Genomic DNA, 18138 nt, shown 5'->3' with positions numbered 1-18138 from the left:
CATTAATTAGTCAATATTGCACTATGTTACAATGTTAAGATTAAAAGTGTATCAGCATATAGCTGTACGTAGCTGAAGCATCATACTCATCTACAAATCATCACTCGTTATATGCCCTAGAAGTTAAGAGGATATGAAGGCTTACTTTAAGGTAAATACGGAGCAATCATGTTACACCACAATCTGAAGGGCCACTGGTGTGTTTGACATGTGCCTTGTCAAAATCTACTTAAGATGCAGCAATGGGGCACTTTTTTGCACTGCTGTGTCTTGTGTGGATACATGACTGTGTTTTAGAATCTGCTGCCATTAAACAACTGCAAATTTTTTATTTATTTTTGCTATTTATCTTGCTATAGGCTACTCATTAATATAAAGTCATCACTAGCCTTTGGCTGTATCCTGGAACAATTTATGACTGCTATTGTCAGCCTTGATTAGTTTGTTATACCGGTAACTTTGGGTGTGTATCATCTGCATAGCATACCACTGATATGCAGATGATACTCCATTGTGTATGTTAGTTTGATAAATGTAGCAATTTAGAAAAACTCCAAACAACTATTTAGAGGCTACGGAGGACTAGATGCCACTTAAATTACAATTCATTTTTGAAAAAAAGGGAGTGTTTCATCACCAGGTTTGAAAGTGCAAAGAAAGACATTTACAAGTTTACTGACATACTTTCTCCTTTTACATACGCCAGGAGTCCTGGCTAACATTCAAACATCAGTTGAAATTTTAACACAATGTAAAGAAAGTTATTCCTTCCCTTTTTATGGTTACTTGTGAATCATCTTCATCGTTCAACCATGAATACATTCTCACCTTAATGTTACTTTAATTTTGGCATCACTACATTGACTGCCTGTCAAGTACACAATTGATTTCATTCATTCATTCATTCATTCATTCATTCATTCATTCATTCATTCATTCATTCATTCATTCATTTTCTGCTGCTTAACCGCCATAGTGGGTCACAGGGAGCTGGAGCCTATCCCAGCTGGCATAGGGCGTGAGGCGGGGGACACTCCGGGCACGACGCCAGTGCACCGCGGAGCCACACACAAAGACAGACAACCATGCACACACACACACACTCATTCCTACGGGCAATTTGGGACCGGCCAATCAACCTGAAGCGAATGCAAACTCCGTACAGAGCGGGACTCGAACCCGGAACCAGCGTGTTGTGAGGCGACCCACTGCGCCACCGTGCCGCCCACAATTGATTTCATGACACTTTTCATTACTTATTGTATTTCTAAGGTAAATCTTAGTTTAGTATCTGCATTCATTTCTGACCTTCTGACACTTTCAGACACCAAACTTAAAACCAAAGGTGACAGCTTGAGTTCATCCTTAGAGACACAAATATGGAACAATTAACCCACTCACATTAAATATTAGCCAAGTCTAACGAGTTTGTAAAACCCCCCCAAAAAACCAACACCTCTTAAAAACCCACATTTCATGTTGGCTTTTCTATAATTGGACTGTATACTTTTCATTTACACATAATGCCCTAGGTTTATATGCTTTTTTTTTTTTTTTAAAGTTGTGGTGTTTGCTTAGCTTATAATTCTTGTTTTTGTTGTTTGATCTTCAGCACTTTGAAACACATGTTTAGAAAGTTGCTTTTTAAAAAAGTTCTCCAGTTTTCGGCAGGTTCCTTTTTGTCCAAAGTTGCAAGTTTAATAAAAATTGTAATCCTGCTGATAAACAGACATGCAAAGCAGACCAAAAACACAATGTCCTTGGTGATGGTAATTATCACCAGGCCATAATGTCCCCCAGCTGCAAGGAGGATTTGAGCATTTGTCATGCCATTATTAAGAATCCTATCTTACACTTTTGATTCACAGTTGCTTCTTTCTCTGTAGTAAACTCCAAAACCCTTCAGTCTGCTGTTTCCTCATCCCTGTTTGTCTAAAAGTTAGCACCTACTATATAGCATTTAGCAGCTAAAAATGCAGATATTTTGATCAAGAATGGGCGAAGATAACCAAGAAAAACAACAAAAAAAGTTTCAAGGAGGTTGAATGTAGCTACATTAGTCATGTGGCCATAATTATGTACATCAGTGTGTTGGGTTTTCTGAAGTTAGCAGTTGTTTGTTGACATGTTTACCACATTGACTTGGTAATATGTCAATTTTTGTTCTATTGTCCCCAAATGACACAAAAAATGTGTCCTGCCATTATCGAAAAAACTGAAGTTCAACTTTGAGGTAAATAAGATTTACATGCATAATATTTTTGGTAATCCTTCCGAAACTATCATAGAGGTTCACCGAGGTTTCATCTAAAGTCTTGTGACTATATGTTGACACTTGTTTCTGTGTTTCATTTAAGTAGCTAGGCAATCTAGGTTGTAATTTACACTACTTCTTATACTCTATAAAGAGTTATGACCACTATAAATTTCTGTCTTGTGGTCTAATTAAATTATCTATGGCTGCGTATTGCCCATATTTCAACCCATTGTATTCATTGTCTGCAATGGCTTTCAGAGACAGTAAAACCACACAAGCTGTTGATGATGCCTGTTGAAAAGGCCCATCCAAATTCTTGTTTTGCAGCTCTTCAAATCTCATCAAATCATTTTCACTGAAACTCAATACGTGAGACTCTCTCTGAGGAGAACATTTGTTGAGCTTGCAGCAGCACACTGGCATTACATCTGTAGGACAATTGGTTAAATGGAGTTAACTGTTTCTCTGCCTGAGGTACATTTCTCCTTTGATCCTGCTGCGCCTGGCGCCTGTCTGCTCCCCCCCACCCTCCCGCTCTGTGTGACAGTGATTGATCGCTGGGTAACCATACAAGCTTTCATTGACTGTAATTTAGTGCCCAACAACATTGCATTCCACTTACTCTCACCCTCCCAATGTTTGAAAATGGATGAACGCTTGTCTGTAATATTTGAATCTCTTCCATTTGTTTTATGAAGAATGAGTAAATGATGTTTCCTGGTTCTCCCCGAGTTGCACGAAGATACAGGAAAGCCAGCAATGAGTATTTTGGTTTGGAGAAATAAAATCCATCTATAAGGCAGTGCCCTCATTGTAGTTTTTGCATAACAAAATACTGTATGTGATTCTATTTTCATATTTTTTAAATATATTCGAATAACTTGTGAAAACCTGAGAAATGACTGTTTTTATTTGTTGAAGTCAGAGTGTTGATATACAACTGCCAACAAGTAACCCACACGACCTTAATCGAATGTTCTTTTTTTTTGGATCTTTCCATTCCTGAAAGCACCTTTTCTATTTAAGTAAAAAAAAAGCATGTATACTGTACTTAGTTTTGCTTCATTGTTATAATGAAATCCACCATAAAGACAAGAATGATAGATGTGCAGATCATCAGTCAACATGAAAACCACCCACGACAGCAAAGGTTTTACCAATGATGGCTCTGACACACACCTATGCCAGCTAACTGAGGAATAGTTAAGCATCCAGTAGTTCAATAGTAGGTAAAAAATTATGCTTAGAACTTAAACATCAATCTGCTTTTTGCACTACAGGAAAGGTCTGTGGGAAACTCACCAGGTTCTGTGAAAATATTCTTACCTTTACTTTATTTTAGTTACCCTCACATTTTGAGAAGCTGGAACCGTCATCAACCAGCCAACTGCTGTCACACGCATACACACACACATTTACACACACCTGTCTGAACCCTGCTGGCTTACCAAAGTGAGGAATTGTTTAGGGAGTTAATTGCGGTTTCCAGAAGAGTTCTGCTTTTGAAGCAAACATGTCGAAGCAGGCTTTATACATTTAATTTTTCAAATCGGTTTCTTTCATGAGAGTTGGCAGGGCTTACAGCGATCCTCAGGAAAGTTTGGGGAGGGGGCTGGAGTCATGTGGGATAAACATTTATGAAACACACAGCGGGGAACTTTGCGGTGAAAGTGTATCGTCTTTAAAAGGGATGGGAGGCCTGCCCGGTGAAGCATAACAGAACATTATCCTGTGTCTGAATGTAGCTGCCAGCATTGGTATGTCAAAATGTCAGTAGATGTTAGATCACAAACTTTCCTTTCCATGCTGCCATTTTCAGAGAATTCCATCCTTATGAACTCTCTACATCTTTGTGGACTGGATGAGGTGTTGATTGCCACATGTGTCTGTTGTGTTTAGGATTTTACTACATTTTACACAGAGACATGACCAATAGTTCATGTCCAGAATTTGCCTCACATCTCGAAACAAACAGCTCACATCCAAATTGAAATGACCACAGTGTCCAGTTACAACTTGTGTTTCAGTTGTAAATAATTCAGTTACAAGTACCACTTAAACGTTCAGACCTAGACTTCACCATTTTAATTAAGAACATTAATTATGTATCACATTTCAAAACACTGTTAGTTACTATGCACGATGAGAAAAAATAAAATTATTCAAACACAGTGTGAATATACAGTATTGAAAAAAGGGAGTGAAAAAAGTAAAACAAGTTAAAACTTCAAAATTTAAAAATGGTGAAGACAGCGTCTGTGAATATAAACAGGCTGAGATAACTTTACTTTAAAAATAGCCCCACAGTATTTTTAATGGATTTAATTAACGTTAGGCTGAGTTGTTCCAACAATGTAGCCACAAGAGGACACAAGCCAGTGTCTTATTGTGCCGGTCCCAAGCCTGGATAAATACAGAGGGTTGCGTCAGGAAGGACATCCGGCGTAAAACTTTTGCCAAATCAAACAGGTGAATCAAGGTTTAATCAAGAGGAGGTTTATGAATTTAATGAGGGAGGACATGAAACTAGTTGGTGTGAGAGAAGAGGATGCAAAGGACAGGGCTAGATGGAGGCAATTGATTCTCTGTGGCGACCCCTGAAGGGAAAAGCCGAAAGGAAAAGAAGAGGCTGAGTTGTTCCAACGAGTGGAGATCCTAACAAGATATGACAAATTAAAGATCAGTCCTATCTTGATTTTATACTGTGTGTAAAACACCTGTACACATGGGATTGCAGTCTGACGTCAGGTCATGTGGTGTGAATCTACAACCTCAGAACTTTATATTGCCCACCATCATTGAGGAACATCATTTTTGTGTTTATCTGAAGCGAGCTCATTTCCTGACATCGCTGTGACTGTGTCACTTGGCAGAATGAAGGAAACACAACTTGATGTGAGCAAAGCTAACACTAATCCTACCATAACAGTCTCCATGAGATAAACTGGGATCAGTGACTATTTTGTAGGACCAACTTAATAACCACCAACCATTGCTTACACAAGGCATGGTGCTCAATGTATTTACACTGTAAATTGGGATGTTTGATGTGAGTGCCACATTAATAAAAACAGGCTCGTTGGTTCCCCTCAGGCCCTGTCATGCCAGTCATGCCAGAGAGGATGTGGAGGCCCTGAGGTCTTCCCACTGATATTTTTCCTTGTCTGATCTGAGCTCCAAGGGAATTGCAACAACATGTACGCTTTCATTGGCCGTTTCATCTTCCCCACCCATTGCACATTGTGATATGAGTAGCTACATTCTATGCACCCATTTATAATTAGTTCTAAACTGTAACCAGTGAACATGTCAGATATGATCTGCTAACTGTATGATGTGCTTCATTTTGTCTTCTTCTCAGTCTCAGATATCATGGGAGAACATTTATAAAGCTGTCACAAAGTGAAAGACAAAAGGCTTTACTTACTGAGAATGACTAAAAGTCACTAAAGGTAAGGAATCAAAACAGTGTCAAATCCAAGTTAGTAAGTGTCCAAGCATTTGTTCTTTACAGGGACTGTTCTTCCCTTTTCACACGTAGTCTAGACTCTAGAAGAGTAAGAATGCCTGTGAGCAAAGATCATTTAAAGCTGTTTAATGTTGCTCATATGCCCTCATATGGTTACATCTGGAATTCAAACTATTTCAATTTCTCCTGAACATTTCTGAGGCTACTTTTGACATACACTTTCCTTTAGTCATTACAGCCAATCAGAGAACCAGTGGGGTTCTGTTTCTATGCAGCAAAATAAGCCTTGAGGATGATAAATCAACATTTTATTGGATGTAATAAGTCACTAATTGACAGCCTGGCTGTTTACATCCTGTTGTGGGAAAATGTGTGGAGATGGGGCGACAACAACCCTGCAAATCCTTTGTTTTGAACATCCTGACTCATCTGCTTGTCAGAATATTTTGGCTTTTTGTTGTGCTCTGGAACCTTATCTTGTGGTGCATGCAACAAAACCAGAATATAAGCCCGTCTCCTCTGTGTAAATCATACATTGTCAGGGTGGTGATCTCAGTAATTTCCTTCTTGAGAAGAACATACTGTGAACTCTTGTGACAGATGATCCTAAAACCTTTGTAATTACTTGATGGCTTGCTGATTGGTTAAGTGCTTTTCATTCATTCTCTGTTTGTTAGCGTCAGTCAGCTGCCGGGAGAAAGTGTTGACAGGTGAGCAGCAAGCGGGTTATTCTTCTTCTGTGTTTTGTATGTAAGATGTTGGAATCGGTGACAGGAAGGCGCGTCCCACATGGCGTCTGATGGTTGGCTGATGGGTACTCGGCAGCAAGTCTTTCCTGTGGTACCAAGTGGTAACAGGTGAACACAGAGATATTTCTGCTGTATTGTCATGACCTGGGAGGACCAGAGGGTGACAAAGGGAACCGGACACCCCCTTTGGACATGGAGCAAGCCAGGGGTTAGGGTGAGCTTGGTGAAGGTGCTGACAGCATGGGGTAGCCTGCACTCAGAGATGATAATGATGATGACTTGGAGAATGAACCATTATAGACGTTAGGGATTTAAAATCATCATAGGCTCTTCGTTGTCCAGCCATGATAGCAGATATAAGCGTTGTTAGTGTAAGAGTGATGATGGCGCGGGAGCGGGGAACCTCACAGGGCTAATGGAAGAAAGAGACACCTGAGTCACATTCCGGTACAACTCTCAGGACCAAAGTCCTGTCTTGTTACTTAGCTAAGCTGAATTTAGCACCAGACTTATTGAACAAAACATATAAAGATGTGTCGCGTGAAACATTAGTCGAACAAAGATGACTATGGGCTTGTCACTCGCACAAACAATACAACAATCATCCCTTAATTGTAGAAAGAATAGCAACAGACTGAAGAAGAAGAAGAAACAGAAGAATATTTAATTTTTGAAATCACGTTTATTCTTAAAAGTCTAAATACATGATAGTCACTTCGACACAAAATCCAAAAGAGCTTCACGCAAAAAGGAATTCACATTTCAAAAACAAATTATATGGAATGTAGGAATATAAGCAAAATATACATGCATATTACATACTGTGTATATATATATATATATATATATATATATATATATATATATATATATATATATATATATACACACATATATATATATACATATATATACACACACACACACACACACACACACACACACACACACACACACACACACACATATATATATATATATATATATATATATATATATATATATATATACGCCACCAACCACTCAACAGGGAACATAAGATACCTTTGACACACCATAGGTTTGTAAGAGTGTCATTCATTCATAGCTCTGAAATAGTTAAAATTGATTCTGATTCTTGTTTGACACATTCTTCTTAAAATAGCGTCTGCACTGCAGTCAGACGAATCTTCAACCTTTTTTCTCCTGCTCAGATAAATCGCCATCTTTGCTTGGCCCAGAAGAAAGTTTAGAATCTGCCAATCCTTTTTGTGATTCTTCCTGCGCTTCAATCCAATAATGTATACCTGTTTGTCGAAAACAATACCAAATGAGAGAAAAATTCTCTCTAAAAATAGGAACAGATTGTCAAGTCTCCGATAGTATAGGAAGCAGTAAAAAACTGTTCTCTGTGAGAACAGAATGGAACGTTTTCCGACATATTTGGATTCAAACTCAAAATAAAACTGTTGACGGCCACATTGCCATATAAAATCTTCCATTGGAGATCCCCAACCTTTTTTGTTAACGGCGGCTTGTAGAAAGACTCTCATGAAGGATTCACATCCGCCGCCGGAGTAAGGTCAAACCTCCATGGTGTGTCAACCCGATCCTTAAGTTTATCATTATTTAAAATATTTACAATCAATTTATACATGTTTTACCTATCACTGTCACTGAGGCTGATCGGGTCTGACACAGAGTCGTTAAAGAAAAGAGACAAAGGATCAGCATGAAAGGATCAGCATGATTCGGGTTTAAAAGGCCTGTACAATAAAAATCTATCGAAGTCAGTTGCTGTGGGGTGAGTTGGCTCTTCCAGCTCCTCAACAGGCTTCCAATGACAAAGAAGAAGAAGATTTTTTTAAAATTTTTATAAAAACACTTTAATCACATTCAAACATTTTACAATTTTACATTAGATGAAAGCGCTAAAGTGCTTCAGAAGAATAAGATTTTTTGCAAAAAAACTTCAATCACATTTAGAACATTTTACAATTTTTCATTAGATGAAACTTCAAAAATACTAAACACTCAAAAACACTAAACACCAATAAACAAAAGGAAATACAATATAAAACTTAGTGCATTATAATAGGAAGTTTGCAAAAGTGAGGTGGTCATCAAATAAAGTGCATAGGACATTTTTGTAACACCAGATGTTCCTAAAGTTATTCAGGTCTTTTGTCAATTTATAGAAACCAAATTCTAGTTTTAAGCGCATCTGATGTTACAGCAAAAAACAGTAGCTGCTTCTTGAACAGTATTGTTTTCAATTCTCCTCTTCCTTGTCACGTAAATTGCGAGTTTTGCCTCTCCAGAGAGATAAAATCTAAAATCTGCCACTTTCAATGCAATTTCCTCCGGGATTAATGCAATTTCCTCCGGGATTAATAAAGTATCTATCTATCTTTGATTCGATTTATTGTACCCAGCACCGTAGATGAATTTCCTGGTACTAAAATTTTCACTGAACAAATTAAAAACATTCGTTAGAAGAGTGAAGAGCACTGCAAGTCTCCCACACTCACTAAAAGCATGACAGACTGTCTCACGAAGGGGACAGAAGGGACACTGGCTGGACACCGCAGTGTTAAAAACAGAGATAAAAGCATTGGAACCGATGGCACCATGTAAAATCCTCCACTGGAGGTCGGCTGTTTTTTTCTTGAGGGGAGGTTTGTACAGAAGTCTCCACTGTGGGTCAGGTCCATTTCCCGTCATCCTGTTGGCCCAGGTAGTGGGTGCTCTGTCACACAGGCTTTTCTTGTTGATTACTTTTACACATTGTTTGTACAGTATTTTTTTGTTGGCCGTGTGCAGGCTGATCTGTCGTTCATCTCCGAGGAGAGGACCCTCCAGTTCTCTAAACAGGGCACTGATGTGGACCTCAGGGAAAGGATCTTTGCTGTCCGGTACAGTCCCTGTACTATAGTCCAGGAGGAGGCTTCTCTCCTTCCCGGAGAGTCTTTGCCTCCACAGTTGTAGCACCCTCTGAGCCACCCTGGTGGACTGGATGTTCAGCAGAAGAAGAAGAAAAGAGTAAAAACTCTTGTTGTTCCACTCCATGGAAATCGTTAGTAAAAGGCAAAAGATTTATACGATCTGAAGTGAAACAAGAGAAGAAGATTTTTTTGATTTTTGCAAAACCACTTTAATAAGAAAAGAAGAAGAAAAGAAGAAGAAAGATATTAAAGCTGATTTCATTCCGCACGTTCCTTCCACCATCAATTACAATTAAAGTAAACACTGTTTGCTACAATTCTTGTGGAAATCAAAAATTTGTCAAAGCCGACCAAGTTGAAAATGTTTCAAATTGAACAAAAACAGGAAGAATGCAGGGTTTTTCTTTTTAGTTCCCCGGCAATTTTTACCCCCCTGCTTGATACATTGCATTGACTCTGCATATATTTGGACCATGTAAAGAATTCAAATTGAACGACATTGATTTTTAAACATTATTTGGAGTAAAGTATTTTTTCAGCAGCTTTCTAAGATGTCACTCAGCCCATTCAATGGTTATCAGATAAAAACCTTGTGTTTTTGTTCGATAAATGATTTAATCATAAGCAGACATGTTGTTTGGTGTAATTCATTGGTTTAATTCATTTCCTAAACTAAACATTATTTTATAAAATATTAAAAATAAGATGGCTTTGTAATTGACACAACAGCTCAGAGGGCTTCACGCTGAAAGAGCGATTTGTGTGGCCTTATCAAAACAAGTATAAGGTGGTACATCCTTGTTTATGAGGCATCAAGTCTCACAGCTTGTGACTCACACTGAAAAAGATGTTCTGTGCAAGTTGATGACGTTGGTGAATTATAGCATCGTCATCTCCTCAAGACTTGGAAAATGTTGACCACAGAGAGGAGGCGAAACCGGAACAAATTGGGGTTACATGCTTTGCTTTGGGGCATTTCTGTGCTAGCTTTAGATGGTGGGAATAGTGCTTTGCCTCTTCTTACTCAGGCCATTATGGTTTTCCAGTCTGCAGGATTTTTTTGGTCACACATCTCCCTCTAACAAATTCTGTACTTCAACTGTTCACAGATTCTCCTTCAAAAGGATGACTTCATAATTAAAATATATTTATGGGTCTAACCTGTGCTTGTATGAGAATGTGAGCGCTTGCCTGTGATCTGAACACAATGACAACCTGAACAAATATGTTGAGTTGATTCTTCTGAAGTTACAATAGATTTCACGTCGTCTCACGAGGCGCTCAAAGAGATGGGAAGGCAGCGGCAGAGGCCCCTGAATAAACAACCATTAATTTCACCAGACGCCGTGGCGACAACCTTCAGACTTGAGGCAGTGATTTAAGCAACAATATCACACAAACATTAAAAACACACACACAGAAATTATTAAAGCCTATTTTACCTTTACTTGGTTATCTTTGTAAGTTAGACTCTTGGAAATGAGCTGGACAGCCAAATAAAAGCGAGGAAGATGTGTGGAGGAAGAGAAGAGGGGGATGAAATGGATGAAGGAGAAGATGAAAGCTTTGTTGTGCTGATGCTTAATGAGCTGGAAAACACAATTGAACTTCTCTGACTGTGGAAATTGCTGTGAGGGCATCGTAAATTAGCAGCAGTGTGGGAGCTAGCCTGCTGACAGAAAAGAGGCTTTGTGTGGTTCGTCACAGGCCTGCAGCCACTGGGATCCTCACAGTGGTATCACAGCTCGATCGTCGCACGATAAAGAGTTTGCGGTTTGTCTACAGCCTGGATTAGGGAACATTTTGACTTAATGTTTGTTTGCTCATTTGGCGACAGGATTCTTCATCTTGAATCTTGACCCATGCTTACAAATATCAACATATTTGCCTCCATCCTCCTGACCTGAAGTCTTTTAGATGTCTGTTTTTCCAAAGCAATCCTCCATGTCCTGTTACTTGCGGATTATTATTCCATAAACAGGGATGGGAGACTGCTAATAGTCAGAGAAATACAGAGCACAAGTGATTGGGTGAAAAGCAGCGAAAAGGGGATGGGTCATACTCTTTTAATATTTAGTGAAACCCGAAGGATGACTCTTCGTTTTGGCTTTGCAGGCTTGGCACATGCCTTCTGTTACTAAGTGGCTTCATATTGAAAAGCTCTGCAGTCGCTATTCTCTCTCCCACTGGGTGCCAGTCTCTCTGCCCTGGCAGCTGCTGGGCCTGAGAATAGACCCATAGTCTCCCCTCTGCAGGTGAGCTGCACAGCCAAAACAGGGCCCCTCAAAGGCCTTTCAGAGCCTCAATGGGAAACTGACTTCGAGAGAGAGGAACGAGTACACAATGGCTGCCTTCTCTGGACACAGAGAAGATGGAGATGAGCTATTGGGCTGCTGCTTTAGTGTTGCTTAAAGCCATGTCAAGCTGAGGTGATGAGAGAGGAGAGGATGGTTTTCCCTGTTGAATTTTTGAAGGCGTGGTTATTTCCGCCTTTGCCATGTTTTTTTTTTTTTTTCAAGATTGTCACTGCAGTGAGGGAATGTTCTGTCATCCTCTGAAGTCTGATGAAAAACTTTTTTTTCCCCATGTCCCAACCTGACGATGGTGACATTCAGCTCCAATCACCCCATCCAATTCTGGGGAAAAAAATATTTGTCCCATGCACCTCCCTTTGCTTGCTCTCACCTCCTAGTTTACTGTTTAACTTTTATTAGCAACAGCTTTCACTGACATAAGAAGAGCTGTCAATTGGAATTGGGTAAGGGAGGGGTTGAGAGACAGAGAGCATTAAAAATAAGAGTATAGAGAGGAGTGCTGAGAGAAAGGAAAACAATTGTCTTTTCTCTTTGTTGGGAAAAAGCGTTTTTTTTAACATCCTGTCACAAAAACTGAAATATGGTTTCAAATTTTGATTCACTTTTATTCTTGATGGACTTGATGAACATCTTATATTTCCAAGCTGGTAGAAGATAACTTTGTAATGACAAACAGAACTTTAAATATATGTAAAAGTCTGTTAGATATGGACTGAAATGTAACATTTGAACTTATGAATATGATTATTTATATGTATAAACAGTAAAGCAAACAATGTAGCTGTAAGAGGGCACAAGCCAGTGTCTTATTGTGCCAGTCCCAAGCCCGGATAAATGTAGAGGGTTGTGTCAGGAAGGGCATCCGACGTAAAACTTGCCAAATCAAACAGGCGAATCAAATCTCTGACTTCCATACTGGATCAGTCGAGGTCTGGGTTAACAACGACCGCCATCGGTGCTGTTCACCTACAGGGTGCCGGTGGAAATTGGACTACTGTTGGTTGAAGAAGGAGAGGAGGAAAGTGTGTTCGTAGGAAGAGAGAGAAGAGGAGCGCAAAGAGTATAGGACTGAGAGTAGGGACGCTGAATGTTGGAACTATGACAGGAAAAGGTAGAGAGTTGGTTGACATGATGCAGAGGAGGAAGGTAGACATACTGTGTGTCCAGGAGACCAGGTGGAAAGGTAGCAAGGCTAGAAGTTTAGGAGCAGGGTTCAAGTTGTTCTATTATGGTGTAGATGGGAAGAGAAATGGAGTAGGAGTTATCTTGAAGGAGGAGTTTGTTAGGAATGTCCTGGAGGTAAAAAGAGTGTCAGATAGAGTGATGAGTCTGAAGCTAGAAATAGAAGGTGTGATGTTCAATGTTGTTCGTGGGTATGCTCCACAGGTAGGATGTGAGCTGGAGGAGAAGGAGAAATTCTGTTTGGACTTTGATGAAGTGATGCAGAGCATGCCTAGAAGTGAGAGAGTTGTCATGGGTACAGACTTCAGTGGACATGTTGGTGCGGGAAAAAGAGGTGATGATGAGGTGATGGGCAGGTTTGGTATCCAGGAGAGGAACGCAGAAGGAGAGATGGTGGCAAAAAGTATGGAAACGGCTACAGTGAATACTTTCTACCAGAAGAGGCAGTAACATAGGGTGACCTATACAGTACATGAACATGTTTGCACCACAATATTTGAAGCATTATCTTGCAGAAAGTTCACTCCAAATTAATAGTACACAAGATGGTGTCTAGTAAACGAAACAGAACTACAAACATGGCTGCACTGTTCCCTTCCTCATGGAATAGGCTGTATGACATATCTCTGGACATAATTAATCTACGTTTAAATAATTGCTCTTGACTGCTCAAATTTCCTATTATTTATTTAATTTTAAATATATTTTTAGGGTGTAAATCTATTTATTAATGCATGTAGCTGTGAAGCTAACTTTTAGATATTTGTGAGTGAATGAGAGGGTCCGAGAGAACACTGTTTGTGTTTCTGCTAGAAGGAGGATGTATTTGTGGAAATACTGGTTTCTAATGTTGTTTTTGCTCTGGGCAAATCCTGAACTGACAGTTAGCACCTGTGAGACGACATAACCATTTTGGAAGATGTGAAGTGCAGAATTAGCTGTTGTATCTTCTTACATACAGCTGCTTATCCACATTACAAGTCATGGGTCTGTTGGAGCCAATCTCAGCTGGCTACAGGCCAGAGAAAGGGTACACCCTAGATGAGACTCCAACTAATTGTCGGGCCCATGAAAGACAAACAACTATGCATGCTCACACTCACACCTACGGGCAATTTTGGTGTGACCAATTCACCTAAGCTGCATGTTTTTGGAGGTGGGAGGAAGCCGGAGAACCCACACAGACACAGGGAGCAACAATTCTATGAAAGTCATACAGCTTCTCACCAGGTGATTTTTTTTCTTTGTTGTTTTTATGAAAACATCTCACCCTTTCTGTAATACATGACATGAGATGGGCGTTAAAATGTTTTGTTCATGTGACAATAAATTATGTGTGAATTTTTATATTTAAATCAACGGGGTGATTGTGTCCTCCTGAGGACACAATGAGCCACTGGATGAATCAAAGTCATTCAACTAAAATGAAAGATTATCCTTATATTTTTGTTACTATTAATGTCACATTAGACTTTAAACACACGGCTGTCTGAGATATTGCAGAGATTTATCCGTCTTATATTTGTAAGTTGGGTAAGAAGATGCTATCAGTCCCTGTCTCATTTTTCCTCTCTATTCTTCCTTGCTCCCTCCTTCCCTCTTCCCTCCTCTAATCAGTTCCACTCTGTTATTGCTGGCCCCGAGCTGTTTACCTCTTTGCTAAACTGCTTTCATAAGCATGAGACCAAAGACTGCTCAAATGTCTATTAGATCTTTAGTCACTGTGCAGCTGACCTTATGGCTGTTGTTGCCATAGTTTGTGGAATCAGTTCCCTCTGAGCTGGTGTTCCTCACACCTTCGCGAATCTTTTCTTCTGAAGTTAGCTGACCATTTTTAAATGTTTCGTGGTGAATGGAGGCTTTCAGGGGTTGAGAAGACTGACTTAGACAGACTGTGACCACAGCCCTGGAGGACATTAAGTGCTATGAAATCTGGGGCAGACAGTTCAACACAACCTTTAAGGACAGACATGCTTGTGAATGCACCATGCTTCATGTACTATTTGCTCTGAGGTTTTGTGAAGAAAGAAGCATTTCCTGCAGTCAGGCCAGCTGGGAGTGATTTAGTGACATTAGTAGAATCATACTCTGGCAAGCATCTTTCTTCAGGGATTTATTTTTAGTTTATTGGTCTATGTAAACCAATAATGTAATAGTAACCTTTAATGAGATTTATCTTGTGTAGGCATGTTTGGAGAGAACACAGTGGGCATAATTATTGTGTTATTTTAATGCACAAAGAACATTTTGATTCTGAGTTCAGTCTCCTGATATATTTCAGTATTTTTGTTGAACAGCTCTTGAAGTACATACTGCACTGTATATGCAGTATATCTTCAGTACAGTGCCTGTGATAAAAGGTTACTTCTGCTGAGATCAAAATATTGTGAGATGCCAGGTGCCAAAGCTGTATTATCACACACAATTTACAAGAAGTTCCTGTTATACCAAAAATCTGTAGTTCGTTTTGTCAACATTAACTTCTTGTTGTGTGTCTGTTGGCCAGTATTAACAGGAAGTCTTTATCTAATTTTTCAGGTGGTATTCTAATACTGTCTTTAATATTTAATACTGAAGAGACCAAGAAAGTTAAATCTCAAACTGTCCACTTGGTGACACATTGATATTTTAAACAAATAAAAGTATTCGGGTGAACTTTAACTTAAAAACAAACAGAAGAAATAGCCTGGATTTTATGGTAGATTCTTAAATTGTACATGCTTTATTCTCACATTAAATTACAGGATATTATTAAAAGAAAGGTTTCTAAACATCCAAAGTGTCATTGGAGCAATAAGTCAACACAAACGAGTCAACAATTTCATTGGAAAACCCCACAATTGTAGAAGAAAAGACTTTTCATGCAGCTCAAAAAGAGAGAGGAAAAAAACAAAAATTTTTTGGCAGCGCCTAATTAATATGATGAACTGCAGTGATCAGAATTTGCCGCATTCTCCATTCAACAAATTTCATCTCTAAATTCTCACAGTTGGTTCTATCCACATTATGAGCAACAGTAACCATTTTGTGACTGGAGTCATTTATAAAAACGATTCTTCATTTATATGTTGAGAACTGGAGAAACTGAGGAACAGTACTATTATTTTAGTTTAGTTTGACAAAACATCAATAAAACAGTACATTCAAAAGGCTTACTTTCAGTGTTTTCAGGTAGAGACACACACAGAGCTATTGCATATCAATAATGGAGACCCGTTTCCCTTTCATGCTGTGTCTCCCTTTATTCTGCTGATAACTGTTCTGCAGGCATGTAATTATGATTTGAAAAGGTTGGAGCCAGACTTTCCACATGACACAGCAAGGGAACAATGCTGGGCTTCTGGGAGATGAAATCAGGGAGCACAATGGCTGTTTGGCAGCTACAAACTGTACAGAGGTAGACATCTCTGAGGAATAGTCATCTTCCAGAAATGAAAGCCTGTTAGTGGGTTGAAGGTCTGACTTACATCCTCTTACTGTGCTGGATACTTTACCCAGCACTGAATGATATGTAATGAGCAACTCTGCAATCTGGAATGAATGGAGGTTGTTATGGTAGCTGCAGTTATTGAACAATGAACTGAATGTACAGTAACAGGAGTTTTTGATGCAGCTTAGTCAGTGCAGCAAAAAAATATATCAAAATATGTTAACTTACTGTTGAAAAGCCTTGTCAATAGTGTAAAACTACATGCATTATTTATTATTAGATTTATGTTAGCATTGTTTTTCCATGATTGTATGAAAACTTCCAGATGGAGTGGGTGGAATAGTTGGAAATGTAGTCGAGGAGAAACCGTAAAATTTTCTAAGAATTATTTCAACTTTCATTATCAATAAGAAATTGTATTGTTTTGGAATTTTCTCAAATCATTCATAAACAGCTTGACATATTTTCACAAAACTTGTTAGTTTAGGATAACAACTTGAATTTATATTGGGATTAATCTCATTGAAGGGACTCTGGGGGCCAGGAATGTGTTCTACTGAGGATTCTTCTGGATTATGTTTGGAGGCTGTTGAATTAAAATTGGAGCAATTTCACCCTTAATGTTCCTAACATTATCTTTTTATTACCTATCAGTAACAGAGTCAGACAGCATTACACATTTTCCTAACCTAGATGCCCTCTTACCTCCATCCAGAGGGACATTCTCATAATTGCTGCTTTGCATGTTTGTTTCTTGGTTGCTTTTTGCTCATTAGCAGGATTATCCAAACCGCTGAAGGGATGGGGTACATGTGATGTGGGTACTTAAAGGGGCAAATCCAAGAGATTTTCTTTCTAACTCATTTTAACATTACAACATAAGGCATTTTTCAACAATTTCCCAAAAACTACAGAACTAATTTCCAGGTCACATTGAGATGTGGTGGAGCATTGGCCCAGAACCTTTGAGCATGTTCTTGTTCAATACTTAGATAGTATTAATCGTGAATTCAAAAAATGAAATTCCTAGTGTTGATGGGCATAATAAGAGCCCGAACAACATGAGATTACAGGTCCTGTCTGACTCCAAAATAGTGACGTGCAGCAGATCACCAATAGGCCTGTCTGCCTTCCCAGAAAACATACTGATTCTGTTAACCATCTTCAGGAAACGCAAACCAGACAAACATTTATTTATATGTCAAATGAGAGATGGAATTTTACTCGTTAGTTCATACATGCAAAGATTTGTCTCATGCAGTACAAACCAAAGCTAGCCAAAGTATTTTTTTTCCTTGTTGCCCTTTTTGCCCCTGGATGTGGCTAGCTGGCAGGAATGGTGGTTAGAAAAAGAATAACCACTGGGGGGGCTACTTCTTCTCATCATGTTGAACTGTGGCCAGACTGGATGCTGAACATCACATCGCAAAACATCTACATATCTACAGAATTCCACTTCACTTCTCATTTTCATCCTCAAGCAAGATAAAGACCAATCTATAATCAGGTCTGCGTTTCAAACTTTTTTAAAATCATAATTTTAAAATCTTTTTTAAAATCATAATTATATATATATATATATATATATATATATATATATATATATATATATATATGATATATCATTATATGCGATGCAACATAGATAGATAGATAGATAGATAGATAGATAGATAGATAGATAGATAGATAGATAGATAGATAGATAGATAGATAGATAGATAGATAGATAGATAGATAGATAGATAGATAGATAGATAGATAGATAGATAGATAGATAGATAGATAGATAGATAGATAGATAGATAGATA

At 38.7% G+C, this 18138-nt stretch overlaps 1 pseudogene; it reads right to left on the bottom strand.

The window, feature by feature from the left end:
• Positions 1-9471: 9471 nt before the first annotated feature.
• LOC137604505 (U5 spliceosomal RNA) lies at positions 9472-9578 on the bottom strand (annotated as a pseudogene).
• Between the last annotated feature and the right edge of the window lie 8560 nt (positions 9579-18138).

The sequence above is a fragment of the Antennarius striatus genome, chromosome 11 (genome assembly GCF_040054535.1).
Source record: "Antennarius striatus isolate MH-2024 chromosome 11, ASM4005453v1, whole genome shotgun sequence".
NCBI lineage: Eukaryota > Metazoa > Chordata > Actinopteri > Lophiiformes > Antennariidae > Antennarius > Antennarius striatus.
This window is presented reverse-complemented; position numbering and strand designations above follow the sequence as displayed.